Here is a 25,197-nt window from a genome sequence, read left to right on the forward strand (position 1 = left end):
TCAAAATGATGTAATTCCAGAACATGGACTTATCCATGTATTTACCAAAACAAAAACCACAACAAAAAATTAACTCCCAATCCATTTACATATGTCTCTTATGTATACACATATAAAAAACTTAGAATGGTCCTCAGGCATATATGAGTTAAATGCAAATTCTAAATTCTGATTGGGTAATGACTATGGAGATTTCCTCCAACATTTAGAAAAACTGTTCTGTAATGCTGAGGAAATAATATACCATGGTATCAAATTCTTTTCCTATTGAAGGAGGCAGCTACAGAAAGCTTTTATTTGTTCAAAGTAACCAGTGCTACAGATGAAAAAAAGAAAAAAAACAAACAATGTAACTTCCCCAATATTACTTCAAAACAAACATATCAAACCTGATTTTCATTAGAATGTTATTTCTTCACACTAATAAATAAAAAAACCAAGACCCACATTTTATATATATATATATATAAATATATATAAAAGGCAATGCAGATAATTATTGAGCCTCATCTTCTGGACAAGAATGCCGAGTTAGTCTCTCTTCATAAAAAGCAATTACAGTTTGAGGACGCTTCATATTTGCCTCTTTTGCCAGTGCCAACTCCGCCTCCTCGGAATCTTTCCATTTCATGAGGAGCATTAATTCTCCACTGCTGTCTGTGGCACCAATTATTCGTTCTGGATCAAGACCTCTGGCAAAACCTCTCGGTTTATCAGCAGCATCTCTTTTCTTCTTTAGTTTGCTATCATCAGATTCACTGTCGGACAAAGATTTTCTTTTTGTTCCATCTTTTTCTTTACCAGCTTTTTGAGAATTAGATGCTTCAGTTAACTGGACAATCTAAATTTTCTTCAGGTTCCCAAGTACCGTCTGCATCTGTAAACCCCTTCCACTTCAGGAAATACTCCGCCTTCCCATTCACTACATGGCGATCCAGTACTTTTTCTACTACAAATTCTTCAGGTTCTGCCTCTTCAACTTTTTTACTCTTTCCATTTTGCTTCTTTCCCATGTTTTGCAATGTAGTTTTATTGGAGGCCATTTTTTAAAAAATTTTTATTTTTACTTTATTTTACTTTACAATACTGTATTGGTTTTGCCATACATTGACATGAATCCGCTACGGGTGTACATGAGTTCCCAATCCTGAACCCCCCTCCCACCTCCCACCCTATATCATCTCTCTGGATCATCCCCATGCACCAGCCCCAAGCATCCTGTATCCTGTATCAAACATAGACTGGCGATTCGTTTCTTACATGATAGTATACATGTTTCAGTGCCGTTCTCCCAAATCATCCCACCCTCTCCCTCTCCCTCAGAGTCCAAAAGTCCGCTCTACACCTCTGTGTCTCTTTTGCTGTTGGAGGCCATTTTTTATTGCAGACTTGAAGAGCTATTATTCACCGCCTCTGAGCTGCTCCGGGTCCTGGGTCTGCGGTGTCTCCGGCCCTGGCGCCTCAAGCTCCAATCACACCCGAGGGGCTACAGGCAGATTCTTTACCGCTGAGCCCCCAGGGAAGGCCATACATACACATATATCTACTTTTTTTTTTTCTTAGATTCTTTTCTCATATAGGCCATTAGAGTGTTGAGTAGCGTTCCCTGTGCCCTACAGCAGGTCCTTATTAGGTACCTCCTTTATGTGTATGTGTTGATCCCAAATATTCCAATTTATTCCTCCCTGCCCCTTTACTGGGCTTCCCCCTGGTGGCTCAGACAGTAAAGAATCACCTGCAATGTGGGAGACCTGGGTTCGCTCTCTGGGTTAGGAAGATCCCCTGGAGAAGGGAAAAAGGCTACCCACTCCAGTATTCTGACCTGGAGAATTTCATGGACTGTGTATAGTCCACGGGGTCGCAAAGAGTCGGACACAACTGAGCGACTTTCACTTCACATGTATATATATTATCATCTTAGAAAGGCTTCCCTTGTGGCTCAGCTGGTAAAGAATCCTCCTGCAAATGTGGGAGACCTGGGTTCGATCCCTGGGTTGGGAAGATCCCCCGGAGAATGGAAAGGCCACCTTCTCCAATATTCTGGCCTGGAGAGTTCCATGGACTATATAGTCTTGGGGTAACTGGAAGGAATTCTCCCCTTTCTCTGGTCACGGTCAGCTTAGCTGTTAAGAGTGCAGGACTGCCTGGGGTCCAGCCCAGCTCTGCCCCTCCTTCCACGAGGCTGGGCCACGCTCCACCCGGTCTGTGCCTCGACTTGCCTGCCTGGAAAATGGGGGTGATCACCCTCAGGGCCCCTCCCAGGGCTCCCAGTGAGAAGCGTGTGAGTCCCTAGATGGAGCAAACTTAGAGGGCCTGCCTTGCCAGGACACCCTCCACAGAAAGACATGATGACTGTCCCCATCCTAAGGGCAGGTAACACACCCCCAGGCCCAGTCCCCCTCTGCCCTTCCAGGGAAGCTCTAGATGCTGACAGATTTGGGGAGCACTGCCTGGATGTACGTGGATGGCTGAACCCCCTGGCCCCAGAGAGTCTCCTTTCCCGGTTGCATCACACATACAACCCGGCTTGGCAGAGGGGTGGCTGGTGTATCTGACCGTGGGTCCCAGGCCCCTTGGGGTGGTTTGTCCTGCCCCTTTGACCCCCGTTGGAGTTGTTGGGGTGTCAGCTCCTCAGGCGGGAGGAGGGCCTGCCTCCCGGAAGCCTGATCACACCCCCCACCATGTTTCTCTTTCTTGGCCCAGGCTTCCACATGGCTCTGATGACGGCACCCGCCCGCAGAGCCTGGCCCCCATGAGCTGGAATTTGCAATGAATACATGGCTTGTGTACACTCATCGCAGAGTCAGTAATCTGCTAAAAGGTCAAACTCAGCTTGATCGGAACACAGCACATCTAGGATTCTAGTCCTTCTGTGGATGTTGCTCCATTTTTTCCCCCCCATGATCAGGGAAAAATCTTGGAGAACTCTCTTAAAAACTGGGTAACTTTTCCTCCCCCTGGGATGATCTTTTCCCCTGCCTCTCAGCACCATTGAGAGAAGGGAAATGGAGCCCCGGTGACTTGACCCACTGTCTACGCAGCACCTATTCTGTGCCAATGCCCAGAGCAAGGGACGCACTGGGGGGCGCTGAAGCAAATGCTTATGTGGTGTGTATTCCATGCCAGGCACTGTCGTACATGCTTAGCAACGTGGATGGATTTCATCCTCACACAGACCCAGACCGGAGATGCTGTTCTTGTTCCCATTTGATGGATGCAGTCACTGAGGCCAAGGAGCCTGCTCATCACTGCACAGCTAAGTTGGGGTGGGGGCAGGACTTGAACCCAGAGTCTGGGTTCTTAACCACTCTCCCCTTACCCCGACCGCCTCTCCGCTCTGGTTCCTCACTTTGCCTGAAGCCAGCATCTCTGGGAAGTACTCACTTGCTGTGTGAAGATGCTGAGGCCTGGAGAGTCAGTGTACAGGCCAGTAGCCTACCTGGGGTTTAGACGCCACACCCAAGGCCCTGACTGCAAACCCCGCTCCTCCCTGGCACCTAGAGGCTTTACCAGTCCCAGCCCCTGGACCCTGCCCTCCTCCCCCCTCACATCACCCATCAAGTTGAGTGACTTTAAGGAACTCCAGGCTCCCCTAAAGGGAGTGCCTCTCTGCTCCTCTGTCCCACAGAACATTCTCATATTCTTTCTTTTTCTCTTTAGCCGCATCTCTGACTACAAAATTGTTCTGTCTTCCCACACGTGTGTTGACTGGCCTTGTTTCCTCTGGCTTACTTCCTCTGGACAGTTCTTATCATTTGCCTGTTCAGCTGCTGGACTGTTTGTTTTAGGCAGGTCCACTGTCCGACTCAAGGGTCAGGACCGAAATTCACCTGAGTCCATCAGTCGATACATAACATCTCTGCCCCTCTTCTGGCCTGCAGTGACTGAAAACAATCATGTGTCCTTGGCGCTGAGTAAGGGGATGAGAAGGTAGATGGTGTCCATCCCCCAGCCTTCCAGCCTCAATCAGAAACCAAGGGTAGGAACTTCTCTGGTAGTGCGGTGGTTAAGACTGCATGCTTCTATAGGGAGTGCGGGTTCAGTCGCTGGTCAGGGAGCTAAGATTCTGTATGCCGCGTGGTGCAGCCAAAAAAAAAAAAAAAAAAAGGCAACAACATAAAAGACCAAGTGTAGAGTGGCAGTGTTTTCCTTGCATGGAGGGCGAGGCTGCACCTGGTTCCTCCTGTCTGGGTCTGGCATGCAGGAACCTTCCACAGGCATCCATCAAGGGGACAACTGGGCAGCTCCCATGTATTAGATGGGAAGACCCAGGAAAGCAGAAACTGGCCCAGAACTTCCATGAAGGAGAACACCCACAGCAGTTTTCTTCTCAGTTTCCCAGATGTTTCCCCATTTCTGTATTCACTGAACCCTATCTCCTGTTCTGAAAACCATGCACACCTGTTCTCTGGGTACATCTCACTGAGGCCCAGTTCCCCAGCCTCTGGGAGGCTCTGTGTCCACACCTACAAAACCCACACAGTTATTCCAGTTCAGGCTGCCTCTCCCCCCATCCCTTGTCTAAGAGAGAAGCCGAGTGGGTTCACGCACGAGGACCTTCCCATCCTTACAAGACAGCAGTAACACCAGCCTGCTTAGCATCCCTTCATAACTTCCCTAAAAGGAAGCTTGTGATTTGAGGTCGCACCTCAGCCCATGTCATCAGCCAAATATTATTCGTAATAAGTATTTTATAATCTGTGATGATGCATTCAGGGATCTGTCCAGCGATGGTGAGCTTTGCATGTGGTAAACACAGGTTGTGCCTTGTCCAGCACTCTGCAAGCACACAGTTGATGGGTGGGAGAGTTCATTTGCTTTGTGTTGAAACACACAAAATTGCCAGTATCTGAGCATTTGTTTTTAATCTAAAATTGTTGATACTTCACTCTCACACCTCCCTCTAGGATCAGGTTTCTCGTATGAAACTGTCTCAGTGATCTTCTCTGCAACTGGAGCAGGATTGAGGTCCTCATATGAAGACCCGGTCCATGTAAACTCGAGTTAACGTTTTATTGAAATCTAAGTGAAGGAAAATTTAGCTCATTTTGGAGAGAAGCCCAGCCGATCCAGCCCTGTCACGTGACTGCTTGTGGACCCCCTGTGTGCCGAAGGCCCCTCTGCTTAGAACCTGGGGCTCGATCCTGTCTTCATGCCCCTGTGAGTGTGTGCTCAGTCCTTCAGTCTGTCTGACTCTCTCCAGCCCCATGGATGGTAGCCCACCAGGCTCCTCTGTCCACGGCATTCTCCAGGCAAGAATACTGGAGTGGGTTGTCGTTTCCTTCTCCAGGGGATCTTCCTGGCCCAGGGATCGAACCTGCATCTCCTGCATTGGCAGCCGGGTTCTTTAACCACTAGGGCCACCAGGGAAGCCACTTTTCATGCTCCCAGATGCCCTTAAAAGGAGCAGCACCACAGCCCCTTCCCAGGTCCTCCTGGCTCCCAGTCAAGTCAGGCCAGTGAGGTTTTCCTGTGATTGAAGATTGACGTCGCCTAGTGATCACTAAGTGCATAGAAGTCACATAGAAAAACTGGTCAGGGACGAGACGGCCTCAGCCCAGAGAACGTTCCTTCTTGGGATCAGGAAACAAAAGGAAGAGACGATTGGGTTGGGTTCTGTTCGCTTTTTAAGGCTCCAGATGGCCCCAGAAAGACAGCTCAAATAGAAAAAGCTGGTTGGGGATCTGGTGGATGGGTGCAGGAACAAACTGTCCCACTGTGTTGAAAGTGAAGACGCTCAGTTGTGTCTGACTCTTTGCGACCCCACAGACTGCATTCCGTGGGATTCTCCAGGCAAGACTACTGGGATAGGTTGCCATTTCCTTCTCCAGGGGATCTTCCCGACCTGGGTCTCTTGCACTGCAGGCAGATTTTTTACCATCTGCACCACCCCGCCTCCCCCAGCATTGTGTTGACCTGCCAACTAATCCTGGAGCTGGGAAAATAGGATTTGCCCCTCCCCCACCCCACCCCAAATGTTCATCACCTTCTGATGTGGTGTTGTATTCAGAAGAACAGCAGCCTAAAGACTGATCCTTGGGTTTTATCAAATCTTTTTTTAGCCCCTCAATCGGGGGACAGTGCCAGCCGGGTGTGGCCATGTGCTTGGGTATTATCAGTTCAGTTCAGTCGCTCAGTTGCTACCCCATGGACTGCAGCACACCAGTCCTCCCTGTCCATCACCAACTCCCGGAGCTTGCGCAAACTCATGTCTCTTGAGTTGGTGATGTCATCCAACCATCTCATCCTCTGTCATCCCCTTCTCCTCCCACCTTTAATCTTTCCCAGCATCAGGGTCTTTTCAAATGAGTCAGCTCTTCACATCAGGTGGCCAAAGTATTGGAGTTTCAGCTTCAGCATCAGTCCTTCCAATGAATATTTAGAGCTGATCTCCTTTAGGATGGACTGGTTGGATCTCCTTGCCATCCAAGGGACTCTCAAGAGTCTTTTCCAACACCACAGTTCAAAAGCATCAATTTTTCAGTGCTCAGCTTTCTTTATAGTCCAACTCTCACATCCATACATGACTACTGGAAAAATCATAGCCTTGACTAGATGGACCTTTTGTTGGCAAAGCAATGTCTCTGCTTTTTAATATGCTGTCTAGGCTGATCATAACTTTCCTGCCAAGGAGTAAGCGTCTTTTAATTTCATGGCTGCAGTCACCATCTGCAGTGATTTGGGAGCCCCCCAAAATAAAGTCTGTCACTGTTTCCTCATCTATTTGCCATGATGTGATGGGACTGGATGCCATGATCTTAGTTTTCTGAATGTTGAGCTTTAAGCCATCACCCTGCACTAATGAAGCGGGGGCTGTTTGGGGAGGGAAGCACGTGCTGAGCAGGAGAGAGCTACCTGCAGGTGGGGCCGGCAGGGGTGGGGTCCTGGCTCCTCCTGACACCCAGGTGCGATGCCAGCCTGGCATTTCCTCCCACCTCCCTCCGTGCCCACCCCACTCCCTGGCCCCCATAAGTAGCACTTCTCTTCTGGATGAAAGTTGAGATATTTGGGTGAACTGGGTTGTTTCTCTCGGGTTTCCCAACTCCCCATCGTTTTTCTTTCATCTGTCGACAAAGGAAGATTAGATCAAGATGATGAGCTCCGAAAGCCTGGCAGAGGGAGCAAGGGGGTCAGAGAGAGTGTTCCCCACTCTCGGTGGCATTTTTACAGCTAGATTCCTGGTCTGCTGCAGCTTGCTGTGTAAACCACCTGTGTTGTAGTGGAGGTGAAGGGGAGCAGGTGGGTTAGATGAGATGGTGGCTTTTTCTACCAACTTGTGTCCACTGAGGGCCATTTGGGTTTTCATTAAAGACCCTGATGCTGGGAAAGATTGAGGGCAGGAGGAAAAGGGGACGACAGAGGATAAGATGGTTGGATGGAATCACCAAGTCAACGGACATGAGTTTGAGTAACTCTGGGAGTTGGTGATGGATAGGGAGGCCTGGCGTGCTGTGGTCCATGGGGTCGTGAAGAGTTGGACACGACTGAGCGACTGAACTGAACTGAACTGACCTGACCATCGTTAAGATCCAAGTTGTGGGATCTCGAACCCTTTAAGTAGATTAATTAATTGAATTGGAATTCAACGGCATTCTTGCCTGGTAAAATCCCACGGACAGAGGAGCCTGGTGGGCTACAGTCCATGGGGTCGCAAAGAGTCAACACGACTGAGCGACTTCACTTTCACTTCTTCATAAGGAGATAGCTTCTGTGTGTCCTGGTTTCTTCTGAGCCTGCACAGGTGTCACCTGGACACTCATTGTAAGGGTGCAGCTTGATGAGTTTTTTACTAAATAAGCAAATCTTTATCATCACCTCCCACCCAGACCATAACAGAGAATATTATTATGCCCGGAAATTTCTAGACCATCCAAATCCAATGGTCCTGATCACTTTATTACACAGCTGTAATTGGCTAGATAGGCTTTATGTCCTCATGAGGACTCAATTTTTTCTTATCCATGAGATTCCTAGCTTCTCAAGTGTAGGAGACGAGGCCTCTGGTCCTCTATCCCGTGTGTCAGGATAATGTGGAGAAAAGACTCAGTCGAAGGGTACAGTTTAGAAAGGGAATTGAGAACGTTTTTCCTGGGTTTGAGTTCTCAGCCTCTTTTAGATCAGAGTCCTGAGGTTGCTGTCCTGTGTGGCATGCTCATCAGACATTCATTTATTCATTTGCCCAGCCAATATTTTCTCAGCTCTTCTAGCCATGTCCTCAGACCCAGGGGAAAACCGAGCCATGCTTTGGCCATCAGGGGATGGACCTTTACATGGCAGAGACAGCTCATTTTTTTATTCATTAAATATTCTGTGAGTCATTTATTTGGTTGCGTCAGTTCTTAGTTGCGTCATGCAGGATCGTTCATTGCAGCGCGCGGATTCTCTGGGTGTGGCTGGAGGGCTTCAGAGCACACAGGCACAGTAGTTGTGGTGCGTGGGGTTAGTTGCTCCACTGCATGTAGGATCTCAGTTCCCTGACCAGGGGTTGAACCTGCGTCCTCTGCATCGCAAGGCAGATGCTTAACCATTAGACCACCAGGAAAGTCCTCAGATCATTTTTAAATGTCTTGGTTATAGATTATGATTTCTGCTACAAGTAAAGCAAATGAGGACCTATGAGGAGCAGGGACAGGAAGGATTTAATGGGGGCCCAGAAGGTTCTCTGAGGAGATGACGTCTAAACTGAGGTCTGAGGGTGCAAATAGTTCCAGGCAGGGGGGTGGCTGGTGCAGAGGCCTCAGCAGAAAGAACGGGGGACCTTCACACAGGAAACGGGTGTGAACAGAAAGTGGTAAGCAAAGGAAAATGGTTAAGTATTGAAATCCTGAATACTCATTGGAAGGACTGATGCTGAAGCTGAATCTCCAATACCTTGCCACCTGATGTGAAGAGCCGACTCGTTAGAAAAGGCCCTGATGCTGGGAAGGATTGAAGGTGGGAGGAGAAGGGGACAACAGAGGATGAGATGGTTGGGTGGATCACTGACTCAGTTTACATGAGTTTAAGCAAGCTCTGGGTGGAGAAGGCAATGGCACCCCACGCCAGTACTCTTGCCTGGAAAATCCCATGGATGGAGGAGCCTGGTGGGCTGCGATCCATAGGGTCGCTAAGAGTCAGACACGACTTCACTTTCACTTTTCACTTTCATGCATTGGAGAAGGAAATGGCAACCCACTCCAGTGTTCTTGTCTGGAGAATCCCAGGGACCAGGGAGCCTGGTGGGCTGCCGTCTATGGAGTCACACAGAGTCAGACATGACTGACGTGACTTAGCAGCAGCAGCAAGCAAGCTCTGGGAGTTGGTGATGGACAGGGAAGCCTGGCTTGCTGCAATCCATGGGGTCGCAAATAGTTGGACACAACTGATCCACTGAAGAGCAGAGTATTGAAAAGTGTTTGCTGCACTTCTGTATTAGTTAGGGCTCTCCAGAGAAGCAGAACTCAGAGGAGGGGTCAGTATCTATAGGAAGACCTCAGACAGTGTGGGTCCCATTCCAGACCCTTAGATGTAAGGCGAATTATTGCAGTAAAGCAAGTCACATGAATGTTTTGGTTTCCCGGAGCATGTAAAAGTAATGTTCACATTTCTTTGTAGTGGTAATAATAGTAATAACTGTGCAATACCATTATATCTAAAAAAAGTCATACCCTAATTAAAAAATAATTTTTTGCTAAAAAATGCTAACCATCATCTGAGCCTTTGGTGAATCACAGTTGTAACAGTGCAGGTCACCCATCACAGATACCATAACAAACATAATAATAATGAAGAGTTGGCAATATTTCAAGAATTCCCAAAATGTGACACAGAGACACAAAGTGGGCAAATGCTGTTGGAAAAATGGCTCCAGTAGCTTGCTGGAGGCAGGGCTGCCACAAACCTGCCATTTCTGAAAAATGCTGTGCTGTGCTGAGGAGCTCAGTCATGTCCTGTTCTTTGTGACCCCGTGGACTGTAGCCCGCCAGGCTCCTCTGTCCATGGGATACTCCAGGCAAACATACTGGAGTGAATTGCCATGCCCTCCTCCAGGGGATCTTCATGACCCAGGGAGAGAACCCAGGTCCTCCTGCATTGCAGGCGGATTCTTTAACCTCTGAGCCACCAGAGAAGCCCACCCCCCCACAAAAAAAGTGTAGTTGCTTCATCGTAAAGTAAAATGAGGTCTCCCTGCTCCTGTATGTAGTTTATGTCTGTATGTGAATAGAAGCAAACTAATTTGCATATTCATAGTTATAGTTAGCCATGCCCAGATGTCAACTCCACAGAGAGCTTCCTTGAATCTCTAGGTAAAGCAGCACACAGTCCCCCTGCCCCTTCCCATCTGTCCTCACAGTTTTCTTCAAACAACTGTATAAGAATCTAAACCATTGCCCTTTCAGGTCACACCACTGCTGCTGCTGCTGCTGCTGCTAAGTCGCTTCAGTCGTGTCCGACTCTGTGCGACCCCAGAGATGGCAGCCCACCAGGCTCCCCTGTCCCTGGGATTCTCCAGGCAAGAACACTGGAGTGGGTTGCCATTTCCTTCTCCAATGCATGAAAGTGAAAAGTGAAAGTGAAGTCGTTCGGTCGTGTCCGACTCAGCGACCCCATGGACTGCAGCCCACCAGGCTCCTCCGTCCATGGGATTTTCCAGGCAAGAGTACTGGGGTGGGGTGCCATTTCTCACACCACTGGTAGTCACTAAAGGCATATCAAAGCATGACCCTCAGATAAGACCTAATGTCACATATCTACACGAGGTTCTGGGGACTCGTGCTTGGTGTGTGTTTAATTCTTGTCATTGGCATTCTGGATGCTCTTATGAAGCCTGTGGTGAAAGTCAGGCTTAGAAATCATAGAGGTTTCTTTTCAAAAAAGACTGCATCCCCAGGCAGGCAGGTACTTGCTTCTGCAGTGGTTTGAGGAAGCTTGGCCTGTGAGCATTTTTAAAAATTTCTAAGCACATGATCCAAAGCTAAAAACAACTTACGATCTTTTCAGTGTTTACCTCCTCTGGGCTGATGTCCTCTGCATCCCTTGTAATTTTCCCTCTGCCTGTCCCTAATTACAGCAGCTCACCTAGCAATTTGATGAACATCTTAACGGGTGTTCATATCAACGGGATTATATTTCGTAGGGGAATGTAATTTTCCACTGCAGTCAGCGATGAAAGAAGAGAAGGTCAGTAAAAGAAAACCTTTTGCAAGAACGATGTATTTCAGGAGTTTTTCAGAAGAACACACTATAATTATGAAGTTTTATTTTTACCAAGTACAATTTTTTTAAAAAAACAATGTCTGTTTTCTTAGATTTGGTAGAAGCATCAGGAAAGAGAAATACTTTTGATATTCAAAGGCTTGTTTTTCATCATTATTTTGCTGTGAGGGGTTTTTTTTTTTTTTTTTTTTTTGGTGCATTCATCCTGAACAAGAGAGACATTTGGGATATTTCAGGCTAACTGAGTTTCTGATTTCTCTTTAGGTTATTAATGTCCTCTGAGGGCCCAACAGGGTTATAAATTGAGATTTCTTGAAACAAGTTGTGACTTTCCTACATCTGGAATTTGGGCAAAAGTGATGTTGCTCAGCTGCTAAGCCACGTCTGACTCTTTTCAACCCCATGGACTACAGCACGCCAGCCTTCCCTGTCCTTCACCAACTCCCGGAGTTTACTCAAACTCAGTCGGTGATGCCATCCAACCATCTCATCCTCTGTCGTCCCCTTCTCCTCCTGCCCTCAATCTTTCCCAGCATCAGGGTCTTTTCCAATGAGTTGGCTCTTCACATCAGGTGGCCCAAGTGTTGGAGTTTCAGCTTCAGCATCAGTCCTTCCAATGAATATTCAGGACTGATTTCCTTTAGGATGGACTGGTTGAATCTCCTTGCAGTCCAAGGGACTCTCAAGGGTCTTTTCCAACACCACAACTGAATAGCATCAATTCTTTGGTGCTCAGCCTTCTTTATAGTCCAACTCTCACATCCATATGTGACTACTGGAAAAACCATAACTTTGACTAGACGGACCTTTGTCGGCAAAGTGATGTGCCTGCTTTCTAACATACTGTCTAGGTTTGTCATAGTTTTTCTTCCAAGGAGCAGGTGTCTTTTTTCATGGCTGCAGTCACCATCTGCAGTGATTTTGGAGCCCAAGAAAATATAGTCTGTAACTATTTCCATGATTATCTTGGTCATGAAGATCTTTTTGTACATTTCTTCCGTGTATTCTTGCCACCTCTTCTTAATATCTTCTGCTTCTGTTAGGTCCAGACCATTTCTGTCCTTTATCGAGCCCATCTTTGCATGAAATGTTCCCTTGGTATCTCTAATTTTCTTGAAGAGATCTCTAGTCTTTCCCATTCTGTTGTTTTCATCTATTTCTTTGCATTGATCGCTGAAGAAGGCTTTCTTATCTCTTCTTGCTATTCTTTGGAACTCTGCTTTCAGATGCTTATATCTTTCCTTTTCTCCTTTGCTTTTTGCCTCTCTTCTTTTCACAGCTATTTGTAAGGCCTCCCCAGACAGCCATTTTGCTTTTTTGCATTACTTTTCCATGGGGATGATCTTGATCCCTATCTCCTGTACAATGTCACGAACCTCCTTCCATAGTTCTTCATCAGGCACTCTATCTATCAGATCTAGACCCTTAAATCTATTTCTCACTTCCACTGTATAATCATAAGGGATTTGATTTAGGTCATACCTGAATGGTCTAGCGGTTTTCCCTACTTTCTTCAATTTAAGTCTGAATTTAGCAATAAGGAGTTCATGATCTGAGCCACAGTCAGCTCCTGGTCTTGTTTTTGTTGACTGTATAGAGCTTCTCCATCTTTGGCTGCAAAGAATATAATCAATCTGATTTCAGTGTTGACCATCTGGTGATGTCCATGTGTAGAGTCCTCTCTTGTGTTGTTGGAAGAGGGTGTTTGCTATGACCAGTACATTTTCTTGGCAAAACTCTACTAGCCTTTGCCCTGCTTCATTCTGCATTCCAAGGCCAAATTTGCCTGTGACTCCAGGTGTTTCTTGACTTCCTACTTTTGCATTCCAGTCCCCTATAATGAAAAGGACATCTTTTTTGGGTGTTACTTCTAAAAGATCTTGTAGGTCTTCATAAAACTGTTCAACTTCAGTTTCTTCAGTGTTACTGGTTGGGGCATAGACTTGGATAACTGTGATATTGAATGGTTTGCGTTGGAGATGAACAGAGATCATTCTGTCATTTTTGAGACTGCATCCAAGTACTGCATTTCGGACTCTTTTGTTGACCAATCTAGATACTATATTCAAAAGCAGAGACATTACTTTGCTGACTAAGGTCCATCTAGTCAAGGCTATGGTTTTTCCTGTGATCATGTATGGATGTGAGAGTTGGACTGTGAAGAAGGCTGAGTGCTGAAGAATTGATGCTTTTGAACTGTGGTGTTGGAGAAGACTCTTGAGAGTCCCTTGGACTGCAAGGAGATCCAACCAGTCCATTCTGAAGGAAATCAACCCTGGGATTTCTTTGGAGGGAATGATGCTGAAGCTGAAACTCCAGTACTTTGGCCACCTCATGCAAAGAGTTGACTCATTGGAAAAGACTCTGATGCTGGGAGGGATTGGGGGCAGGAGGAGAAGGGGACGACCCAGGATGAGATGGCTGGATGGCATCACTGACTCGATGGAAGTGAGTCTGAGTGAACTCCGGGAGATGGTGATGGACAGGGAGGCCTGGCGTGCTGTGATTCATGGGGTCGCAAAGAGTCGGACACGACTGAGCGACTGAACTGAACTGAACTGAACTGTTTCCATGTTTTCCCCATCTATTTGCCATGAAGTGATGGGACTGGATACCATGATCTTCATTTTTTGAATGTTGAGTTTTAAGCCAGCTTTTTCACTTGGCAAAGGTGAAACTCAATAAACTGTTGCCTGGGGGTGGGCAGCAGGCTGGGCATTCCAGAGGATTCTTGCAAGCTGTTTCTGAGCAGCCCTGTCCTTGGGAATCCATACAAGAGCCGGGGTCACTGCCCCCCTCAGCAGGAAGTTCAAAGGAAAGTTGTCGTGGGGTAATTGGGAATAAACAGGTAGCTCTCGGTTAGACTTCTTAATCTATTTAGCTTTGTGTGTGTATATGTACTTGTTTTGTTTGTTTGTTTGCATCAAGCAGCAGGCAAGATCTTAGTTCCCCGAGCAGGGATCGAACCCGTGACCCCTGCAGTAGAAGTGCAGAGTCTTAACTCCTAGTTAAGTCCCTGGGAAGTCCCTGTAGTTTGGTTTTTTAATGGTCAGCCTTCAGGTCTCCACAGTGGCTGACCCGGTCCCTGATTCTCTGTAAAGTGTGATTAAGTTTATCAACCTACAGAGATTCAAACAACATAGAGGCTCTGGGTATTTGCCTGGGCTGCCGTATCCAAGTGCCACAGACTAGGCAGCTTAAACAATAGACGCTTACTGTCTCACAGCTCTGGAGGCCGGAAGTCCAAGCTCAAGGTGCTGGCAGCTTTGGCTTCTCCCGAGGCCGCTCCCCTTGGCTTGTAGATGGCTGTGCCTCACGTGGCCTTGGCCTTGTGCATGGTCTATGTCCTGATTTCCTCTTCTGATAAGGACACCAGTCAGATTGGGTTAGGGCCCACCCCAAAGGTCTCATTTTACCGTAATTACCTTCTTAAAGGCCCTATCTCCAAATATAGTTACATTCAGAGGTACTGGGAGTTAGGGTTTCAACATGTGAATCTGGGAGGTAAGTCACAGTTGAGCCAATAACACTGTTAGTGTGTGTGTGTGTATTTCCCTGATGGCTAAGTGGTAAGAATCAGCCGGCAATTCAGGAGACACAAGAGATGGGGGTTCACTCCCTGGGTCAGGAAGATCCTCTGGAGAAGGAAATGGCCACCCTCTCCAGTATTCTTGCCTGGAAAATTCCATGGACAGAGGAGGTTGGTGGGCTACTATCCATGGGGTCGCAAAGACTTGGACGCGACTGAGCAACAAAGCACCCTCACACCCTGTTATTGTAATCTTCACTCTCCAGCTGAAACAGAGAGCAGGATGGTGGTTGGAGGCTGTGGAAGAAATGGGGAGATGTTGGTCAAATGTGCACACTTTCCATTATGAGATGAGTGAGCTCTGAGGACCTAACGTCCAGGATGGTGACTGTGGTTGATACTCCTGTTTTTTTGCACTGCATTAAGAAAGTAGACCTTAAGTGTTCCCGTCACACGCATGAAAGGGGAGGGGGTGACTCTGTGATGTGATGGATGTGTCAACAGACTTCATTTTCAGTGATCTTTGTCACGTGTAACGGGATTGCCATCTGGGAACGACCGCTCATTTTCTTTGGGGCTCTTGGCTTCTAGGCTCAGAATTTAGCAGCTGGCGAGAATCAGGGGAGAAGCAGGGACTGGCAGGAGAGGGAATTTCCTCTTTCCTCCTCCTCCTGCTTCTTGCTCTTATTTTTCTTCTTCTGTTTGAGGAAACTTTTCAAGTAAGGGGGAAGAAGAGGGTATGAATAATCCTTTCTCAGATTGACAAGATCTTTTAAGGGGTGATACCAATGCATCTTTTGACTTTCCGAGGTATTCATTTTTATTTCGTTCTGTTTTTAAGAAGTCTTTATTCCCTGCCTCCCTTGCTCCACCCCAGTCCCGAGCTCTCTGAGCAGAGGCAGTCGGGATCCTAGAAACAGCACCCTGGTTTGAGCAGGACGTTAGAACCGGCACCTTTCAGATCTAAGACGCTCTGCCGAAATGATGAAAGTGAAAGGGTTAGTCGCTCAGTCGTGTCCAACTCTTTGCGACCCCATGGACTGTAGCCCGCCAGGCTTCTCTGTCCATGGAATTCTCCAGGCAACAATGCTGGAGTGGATTGCCATTTCCTCCTCCAGGGGATCTTCCGGGCCCAGGGATCGAACTCGCGTTCTCCTGCACTGCAGGCAGGAGATTCTTTACCATCTGAGCCACCAGGGCAGCCCAGCAAAATGACACGGGAGGCACAAACACACTGGTTCCTCAGACTCTCCAGCCTGGGCGCGTGTCTGGTTGCTGTTTCCCACAGAGACCAAGACAATTCTGGGACAGCTCTAGGACAAGACCTCTCCAGAAGGCTAGAGAACTCCAGACTCACTGCTCAGTGTTTTTGTTTTTTCTCTCTGTCCTTTTCCTAGTACTGGCTTAAAAGCTGTATTTGAAGTTTTGACCTAACACTCCCCTCCGTCTTCCTTCCCTGTCCTGTTCACAAACGTCCCCTGTGTCGCTGGCCTTTCTCTGCTCTTCCACAGCTCGCAGTGATGTTTTAGACCTGTGTAAAGGTGACACTAGCAGGGTGGTGGGAAGCCCCCAGGTCTCAGGCTTCAGACCCAAAAGGCCAGGGCGTGGGGGTCTCTGCTCTGTACAACCTCAGTCAAGACATTTAGTCTCTGTGCGGTTGGATTCTCTCATTTTTTGTTTTTGTTTAGTTGCTCAGTCATGTCCACCTCTTTGCAACTCCATGGACTTGCAGCATGCCAGGTTTCCCTGGCCTTCACCATCTCCCAGAGTTTGCTCAAACTCATATCCGTCGAGTCGGTGACGCCATCCAACCATCTCATCCTGTCATCTGCTTCTCCTCCCACCTTCAATCCTTCCCAGCATCAGGGTCTTTTCCAATGAGTCGGCTCTTCCCATCAGGTGGCCAAAGTGTTGGAGCTTCAGTTTCAGCACCAGTTCTTCCAATAAATATTCAGTGAAAGTTGCTCAGTGGTATCTGACTCTTTGCAACCCCATGGACTATACAGTCTATGGAATTCTCCAGGCCAGAATACTGGAGTGGGTCGCCTTTTCCTTCTCCAGTAAATATTCAGGGAGTGGGGCAAATACTGTTACATCTCTTAGGATCACAGTGAGGCTCTTACAACAGTGAGCAGCCTTAGAGAAGACTCCAGAGCCTAGCTGGGTGCTTGGGACCATGAGGAGCACAGGCGGTCACCCTCATCCCCACCCCCAACCCCTCACCTCCCCGACCTCAGTTGTCGGGAGCTCTCCCCCTCCCCCCACCGCCTGCCTTTGCAAGCGCTGTCCCTCCAGCTGCCTCCAGCCGCAGCCCATAATTCCTGCAGCCCAGGAGGACGTGTCTGGATGGGAGTCCATCAAGTGAGCTGCAGTGATATTTGAACACGAGCCCCGATCTGATTATTCCTCAGTCATTCAACCCCAGGCAAGAATGGATTCATACTTTCCACTGCCGCCTGTGCCAGCCGGTTTCCATATCAGCCGGAGCCTCAAGAAGACGGAAGGACACGCTGTCATTCTTTCCATCCCCGCTGACCCGGCCTGCTGTTCGGGGCGAATGCCAGCACGTTCGGCCAGAGGAAGTTGCAACTGCTGACCTGGGTCGGGCCGACCGGCCCCCACTGTGTCCAGCACCCTTGAAGAGAGATAAGCTATCTCTGGTTGTTCTAAAGTTGGACTTTGCCTTACCTGGGAAATGATTAAGGCCTTCTCCTTGCTCCTTGGGAATTCTCCGTCAGGAGCTTTCATTTTGAGCCGTCGACACTCTGGGTCTGACAATAATGCAATGTGACATTTCACACCGTGTTCCGTGGTGTTAGTTGTAAAGAGTGAGCTTGATAGCAAATTCCATATGGATTCTTCCCAAGAGCCCTGGGAGACAGATCGGTGGCTGTTATTTCTATCTTACAGAGTAGAAAGGCAGTTTAAAAGGAAAAGAAAAAAGGAAAAAAAACATGCTCCTGCTTGCTCGGGGTCATCACTGCAAACCAGTAGGCCCAAGTGGAATTAGAGTTCACGGCCCTGGACTTGCCAAACCCTCACCTTCCTGCTCCGAGCCCAGGGACATTCATTGTGGACATTCTATTTCAGTTTTAGAAAATTTCTTCAAGGGAAATGAGAGACGGGTCTATTTTAGGACCCCTGATTAAATTTCATTTTATTTTGTTTTCTGTAAAGCCAAGAGTTATTCATCGGCAAGCATTAAGTGACATCTGAGTAATGCAAGACCACTGTTAGGTTTGGGGTCGCAGTTGTTGAATGGGTCATGAGCATTTGTTAAATACATGCATTGAGTCATATGTTTTAAGAGCTGGGAGGGACTTGGTAATCATCTAATCCACTGGCTTCCAAATCAGGCTGCTTGTTAGAATCATCTAGAGGGCTTATCAAACATAGAGATACCCCAGAACTACTCAGGGCCTGGGTCAATAACCTGCCCTCTGTCTTTAGCACTGAATTTCTTTTGCTTCTCTATTTTTTTCTTTTCCTTTTTTTTTTTTTTTTTTTTACTTTTTTGCTGCACCTTGAGGCATACAGGATCTTAGTTCTTCAACCAGGGATCCACCCCAAGCCCGCCTGGACCCCCAGGGAAGTCCCAGCCCTGCATTTCTAACAAACTCCCCAAGTGGTTCCTAAACAGCCAGCCTGAAAGTCACTAAAGAACCCACCTTTGAGTATCACTGAGTACAAATCTTTCTTTTTCGCATTTGCCTGTTTATTTTTCTGGTCATCTGTTTTGCTGTCCTTCAGTTAAGGAATCCAGGGCCCCAAAGCTAAGCAAACTTGCCTGGGGTCATGCGACTAGGCAAGTGTCAATTGGGACTGGAAATCTCACTGTGTCATCCCCAGGCCCAACAGCATGGCTTGCCCAGAGCAGGTAGCCAGGGCACTGTCTGCAGAGCCACCCAGACCTTGCCTGGTGACATGGGCCCAGGCTCCTGCAGAGTCATTCTGGCCTAGATGGGCCTCTCAGAGGACCCAGTGGGTTCGGGAGATTCCTCCCCATCCCTCTGGGAGCGTTACTTGTGGGGCGTCCAGAAAGCCTTCTCCGTCTCCCGGCAAGCCCACCTCCCTATGGCTCAGACGGGACCAGTAACACCAGAGCAGGTGCCAGGGCTTAGCCTGAAAACAGAGCTGGTCCGCCCAGTTCACTTGGTGCCCTGTGATAGCAGCCTGCCTGAGAACCCTCCTGTTACACAGTCCTTGACCATGAGTGTCACTTGTTGGTGGGTTCCATTATATGGCCCATTTTATTTTATTAAAAACTTTTTTCTTCCAATTTTTTTCAATAGATCTACATTTTTATTTTCTCATGGTATTTAATTCTACCAAAGCCCACTTACATATATAATTAAGACCTAGCTATCTATGATGGTGAGATTATTAAAAATCATCAATACACATTATTAGGTTGTCTTTCCCACATTTTAAAAAAATAATTAAATGCATTTATTTTAAGCTGAAGGATAATTGCTTTACAATATTGTGTTGGTGTCTGCCACACATCAACATCAATCAGCCACAGGTATATACCTATGCCCCCTCCCTCTTGAATCTCCCTTCCACCTCCTTCACCATCCCACACCTCTAGGTTGTTCCAGAGCCCCGGTTTGAGTTCCCCCTCTATTTTGTTGAGATGTAATCAGCACACAGCACTGTCTTAAGTTTCAGCTGTACAGCATCATGATTTGACTTAACACATCATGACGTGATCTCCAGAATGTTTAGTGACCATCCATCATCTCATACAGATACAAAATAAAAGAAAAAAAAAAGAAAAAAACACATTTTTTTCCCCTTGTGATGAGAACTCTTAGGATTTACTTTTCGTATATAACAGGAGACAGTATGGATTATATTAATCACGTTGTGCCTTGCATCGTACTTGAAACGGCCCACGTGTAAATGATTGTCCAGGAGACTTCAGATAGGGCCCTGGCTATCTAATTGCTTTTTTGGCTCAATGGAGAGGTAATAAGAATACATAGTGTGGTCTTCTCAGATTTCTAGGGAGTTTGGCTAATTGTTACTCACAGCAGGAGACCTCCTAACCTATGATGTAATACATTTCTTAATTTCCTCCTGCAAGAGAATTCTGATGTCTTTCTTCCATCTCTCTTCCTTCCTGGAGTTTCTCAGTCTAATATTCTAACTTATTTCCAGATCAAATCAGTGCAGTTCCATTCAATCGTTCAGTTGTGCCCAATTCTTTGAGTGTCCAACTCCTGAAGTTAACTCGAACTCACATCCATTGAGTCAGTGATGCCATCCAACCATCTCATCCTCTGTCATCCCCTTCTCCCTCCTTCAGTCTTTCCTAGCATCAGGGTCTTTTCCAATGAGTCAGTTCTTCACATCAGGTGGCCAAAGTATTGGAGTTTCAGCTTCAGCATCAGTCCTTCCAATGAATATTCAGGACTGATTTCCTTTAGGATTGACTGGTTGGATATCCTTACAGTCCAAGGGACTCTCAAGAGTCTTCCCCAACACCATAGTTCAAAAGCATCAATTCTTCAGTGCTCAGCTTTGTTTATAGACCAACTCTCACATTCATACATGACCACTGGAAAAACCATAGCCTTGACTAGACGGACCTTTGTTGGTAAAGTAATGTCTCTGCTTTTTAATATTCTGTCTAGGTTGGTCATAACTTTTCTTCCAAGGAGCAAGCGTCTTTTAATTTCATGGCTGCAATCACCATCTGCAGTGATTTTGGAGCCCCAAAATATAAAGTCTGTCACTGTTTCCACTGTTTCCCCATCTATTTTCCATGAAGTGATGGGACCACATGCCATGATCTTCATTTTCTGAATGTTGAGTTTTAAGCCAACTTTTTCACTCTCCTCTTTCACTTTCATCAAGAGGCTCTTTAGTTCTTCTTCAGTTTCTGCCATAAGGGTGGTGTCATCTGCATATCTGAGGTTATTGATATTTCTCCCAGAAATCTTGATCCCAGCTTGTGCTTCATCCAGCCCAGTGTTTCTCATGATGTGCTCGGCATATAAGTTAAATAAGCAGGGTGAGAATATACAGCCTTGACATACTCCTTTCCCTATTGGGGGAAATTTATTTCCCAGATGGTATTCATTTAACATGGATTCCAGTATGATGTCCTTATTGAGCTTACCTAAATTATATATATATTGAGGAGGGAGGATCATGAGGTAAGTAGACAGAGAGATACAGGGTCAAGGTCAATGTAAAATAGTCTATTTCCACCACAGGCATCTTTTTTTTTTTTTTTGGTGTCTCCTTATCCCTATCCAGATATAAATGCAATTTTTCTGTTTAATTGAGAGCAAACATGTCAGTATATGTTAATAACAAAAGAGTCCAAGGTGTAAGAACCATGTGACCTGAACTCTATCCTTACCATTGTGTGAGCTTACTCCCAACTCTCAGTTAGCCTTTGCCCCTGCCCTTCTCTGGATCTTAAATGCTCCATATGCGGCATGAATGGCTGATGAAGCAACTGCTAAGATTTCCTCCTACTCCAGCATTTGATAGTTGCATCTCTCTAATGATGCAGACAACACTACAAAAAGAAAACCACTCACACTGTCAACTCCCATCCAATTATAAAAAGAAAATTGCCCATTCCAGTAAGAAGACAATGAAATCAAATCCAGAGATAGGTGTTTACAATTGTCAATTGGAAATTGCAAACTCGAATGTCTACAGGTGACAAGCTTGCATATAAACAGGTGAAGCCAACCTTGAGCAAGTGTTTTAGGGAGCAAGGAGCACACGCCCTGTCTATAGATGGCGGCTTAGCTCCAGTCTCCTGCCGCCACACACGAGTGCAAGGCGCCCTTTCGAAGTGCACGTCGCCTTGCCATCCAAGAGAAGTCAGAAATCCAGACTTTCCTCTTCAGTTTCCCGATACTTAAATCTCCACAGCATACATCTTACCCTTCTGCCTCTGAATCTCCAGCTCCGTGTTGGCTGTCCTCAGCACTCTGACCCTTAGCTGGCTCAGCTTCCTTACCCTACTCGCCACTCCTGGCGGTCTGCTCACTGGTATGTCTGGACCCGCTTGGAGGGTTGCAGACCAGGCTTGCCACCTTCCTAGGGGACCTTCCGCTCCGACACTCACAGACATTTCAAGCTCTATGGGTCCAAACCTTGTTCACGGTCTTTACTCCTGAACTTACCACCTCTCCTTGGTTCCCTCCCATCCACTCAGTTGTTTGAGCCAGCAACAGGAAAATGCTGCCGCATTTTCTTTCATCCTCGTTTATTCAGCCAAAAGGTTTGTAGATTTCACATCTCAACATGCTTTCCGTCTGTTTCCACTTTCCCATCCTACCTGCAAACTGTCTTAGTTCTCAGAACACCCCTTGCCTTAGTTACTGCATCAGCCTCCTACCTGGCTTGGCGCTACCAGGTGGCGCTAGTGGTAAAGAACCCACCTGCCAGTGCAGGAGACATAAGAGATGTGGGTTTGATCCCTTGGTCAGGAAGATTTCCTGGAGAAGGGAATGGCTACGCACTCCAGCATTCTTGCCTGGAGAATCCCATGGACAGAGGAGCCTGGCAGACAACAGTCCATGGGCTCACACACAGTTGGGTATGACGGAGCGACTTAGCATGCACACACAACCTCCTATCTAGCCTTGCTGTTCTGCTCCAGCAACCTCCAGTCCACCTCTAGTCTGTTTCCTGAGGGCTCATTCTAAGACCCATTCCATCATCTCTCTTTTTTTGTTTCCTCTGCTTTTACCAGCTCTTGTACACTTATTGGGCTTCCCTGGTAGCTCAAACGGTAAAGAATCTCCTGCAATGCGGGAGACCTGGGTTCGATCCCTGGGGTTGGGAAGATCCCCTGGAGAAGGAAAATGGCAGCTCACTCCAGTATTCTTGCCTGGAGAATCCCCATGGACAGAGGTAGCCTGGTGGCTGCAGTCCATGGAGATCGCAAAGAGTCAGACAAGACTGAGCAACTAAGCACAGTACAGCACATTTTGTTGTCGGTCGGTTGCTCAGTCATGTCTGACTCTTTGGGACCCCGTGGATATACATATTGTTTATATATATATATAGTTTTTCAGATCCTTTTCCCATATACGATATTGCAGATCATTGAGTAGCATTTCCTGTGCTATACAGTAGATTATCTAATTTCTGTATAGTAATGTTAATCTCAACCTCCTGTTTTATCCCTCCTTCCCCCACCTTCCGCCGCCTTTCCCGTTTGGTAACCATAGGTTTGTTTTCTAAATCTGAGTTGTTTCTCTTTTGTAAATAAGATCATCTGCATCCTTTTTTAAGATTACACATAAAGGTGATATCATGTGATATTTGTCTTTGTCTGACTGAAGGGTTCACTCTTGGTGTTGTACACTCTGTTGTTGTTCGGTTGCTAAGACATGTCCAGCTGTTTGCGACCCCATGGGACTGCAGCACGCCAGGATCCTCTGTCCTTCACCATCTCCTGGAGTTTGCTCAGATTCATGTCCATTGGGTCAGTGATGCTGTCTAACAATCTCATTCTCTGTAGTCCCCTTCTCCTCCTGCCCTCAATCTTTCCCATTATCAGGGTCTTTTCCAATGAGTTGACTCTTTGCATCAGGTGGCCAAAGTATTAGAGATTCAGCTTCAGCATCAGTCCTTCCAGTGAATATTCAGTGTTGATTTCCTTTATGATTGCCTGGTTGGATCTCCTTGCAGTCCAAGGGACTTTCAAGAGTCTTCTCCAGCACCACAATTTGAAAGCATCGCTTCTTCCCCGTTCAGTGTTCTTTACGGTCCAACTCTCAGATCAGTACGAAACTACTCAAAAAACCATAGCTTTACTATGCGGACTTTTGTCGGCAAAGTGATGTCTGTGCTTTTTAATATGCTGTCTAGGTTCACCATAGTGAAAAGTTGTTGTTGAATTACGACGCCGGGATTCTTGGCCCCCAGAGGAGAAGAATTCAATCCGGGGCCAAAGACGAGGCTTGATCACTCAGGTTTTGTGTAATAAAGTTTTATTAAAGTATAAAGGAGATAGAGAAAGCTTCTGACATAGGCATCAAAAGGGGGCAGAAAGAGTACCCCTCTGCTAGTCTTTAGCTGGATGTTACATAGTCACCAGCAGTCTGTTAATGAAAGAAGGGAATATCTCAGAACTTAGAATGGCACCAGGCCCCTCACCCATAAGATGTATTTGGGGATAATCTTGGCTTCAAATGGTTCATCTTGGGCCATAAAAGGATTAACTTGAATCTTGAAGAAGGGCAGAGCACCATACAAATAGTGTTATTTACATAGATTCAGTTCAGTTCAGTTCAGTTCAGTTCAGTCCCGCAGTCGTGTCCGACTCTTTGTGACCCCGTGAATCGCAGCACGCCAGGCCTCCCTGTCCATCACCAATTGCCAGAGTTCACTCAGACTCACGTCCATCGTGTCCGTGATGCCATCCAGCCATCTCATCCTGGGTCGTCCCCTTCTCCTCCTGCCCCCAATCCCTCCCAGCATCAGAGTCTTTTCCAATGAGTCAACTCTTTGCATGAGGTGGCCAAAGTACTGGAGCTTCAGCTTTAGCATCATTCCTTCCAAAGAAATCCCAGGGTTGATCTCCTTCAGAATGGGCTGGTTGGATCTCCTTGCAGTCCAAGGGACTCTCAAGAGTCTTCTCCAACACCACAGTTCAAACGCATCAATTCTTCAGTGCTCAGCCTTCTTCACAGTCCAACTCTCACATCCATACATGACCACTGGAAAAACCATAGCCTTGACTAGATGGACCTTAGTCGGCAAAGTAATATCTCTGCTTTTGAATATACTATCTAGGTTGGTCATAACTTTTCTTCCAAGGAGTAAGTGTCTTTTAATTTCATGGCTGCAATCACCATCTGCAGTGATTTTGGAGCCCAGAAAAATAAAGTTTGACACTGTTTCCACTGTTTCCCCATCTATTTCCCATGAAGTGATGGGACCAGATGCCATGATCTTCATTTTCTGAATGTTGAGCTTTAAGCCAACTTTTTCACTCTCCTCTTTCACTTTCATCAAGAGGCTTTTTAGTTCCTCTTCACTTTCTGCCATAAGGGTGGTGTCATCTGCATATCTGAGGTTATTGATATTTCTCCCGGCAATCTTGATTCCAGCTTGTGTTTCTTCCAGTCCAGCGTTTCTCATGATGTACTCTGCATATAAGTTAAATAAACAGGGTGACAATATACAGCCTTGACGTACTCCTTTTCCTAATTGTAACCAGTCTGTTGTTCCATGTCCAGTTCTAACTGTTGCTTCCTGATCTGCATACAGATTTCTCAAGAGGCAGTTTAGGTGGTCTGGTATTCCCATCTCTTTCAGAATTTTCCACAGTTTATTGTGATCCACACAGTCAAAGGCTTTGGCATAGTCAATAAAGAAGAAATAGATGTTTTACTTGGAACTCTCTTGCTTTTTCCATGATCCAGCAGATGTTGGCAATTTGATCTCTGGTTCCTCTGACTTTTCTAAAACCAGCTTGAACATCTGGA

The 25,197-nt window shown here is 46.7% G+C and overlaps 1 protein-coding gene and 1 pseudogene across 1 annotated transcript in view; one reads left to right on the plus strand and one right to left on the minus strand.

Annotated features, from left to right (window-relative positions):
* The window catches only part of RCAN1 (regulator of calcineurin 1), a 123,439-nt gene that overhangs the window by 21,691 nt on the left and 76,551 nt on the right, over positions 1-25,197 (plus strand). The gene's annotated exons all lie outside the window — the stretch shown is intronic.
* LOC138434025 (chromobox protein homolog 3 pseudogene) lies at positions 497-4,101 on the minus strand (annotated as a pseudogene).

The sequence above is a fragment of the Ovis canadensis genome, chromosome 1 (assembly GCF_042477335.2).
Source record: "Ovis canadensis isolate MfBH-ARS-UI-01 breed Bighorn chromosome 1, ARS-UI_OviCan_v2, whole genome shotgun sequence".
NCBI lineage: Eukaryota > Metazoa > Chordata > Mammalia > Artiodactyla > Bovidae > Ovis > Ovis canadensis.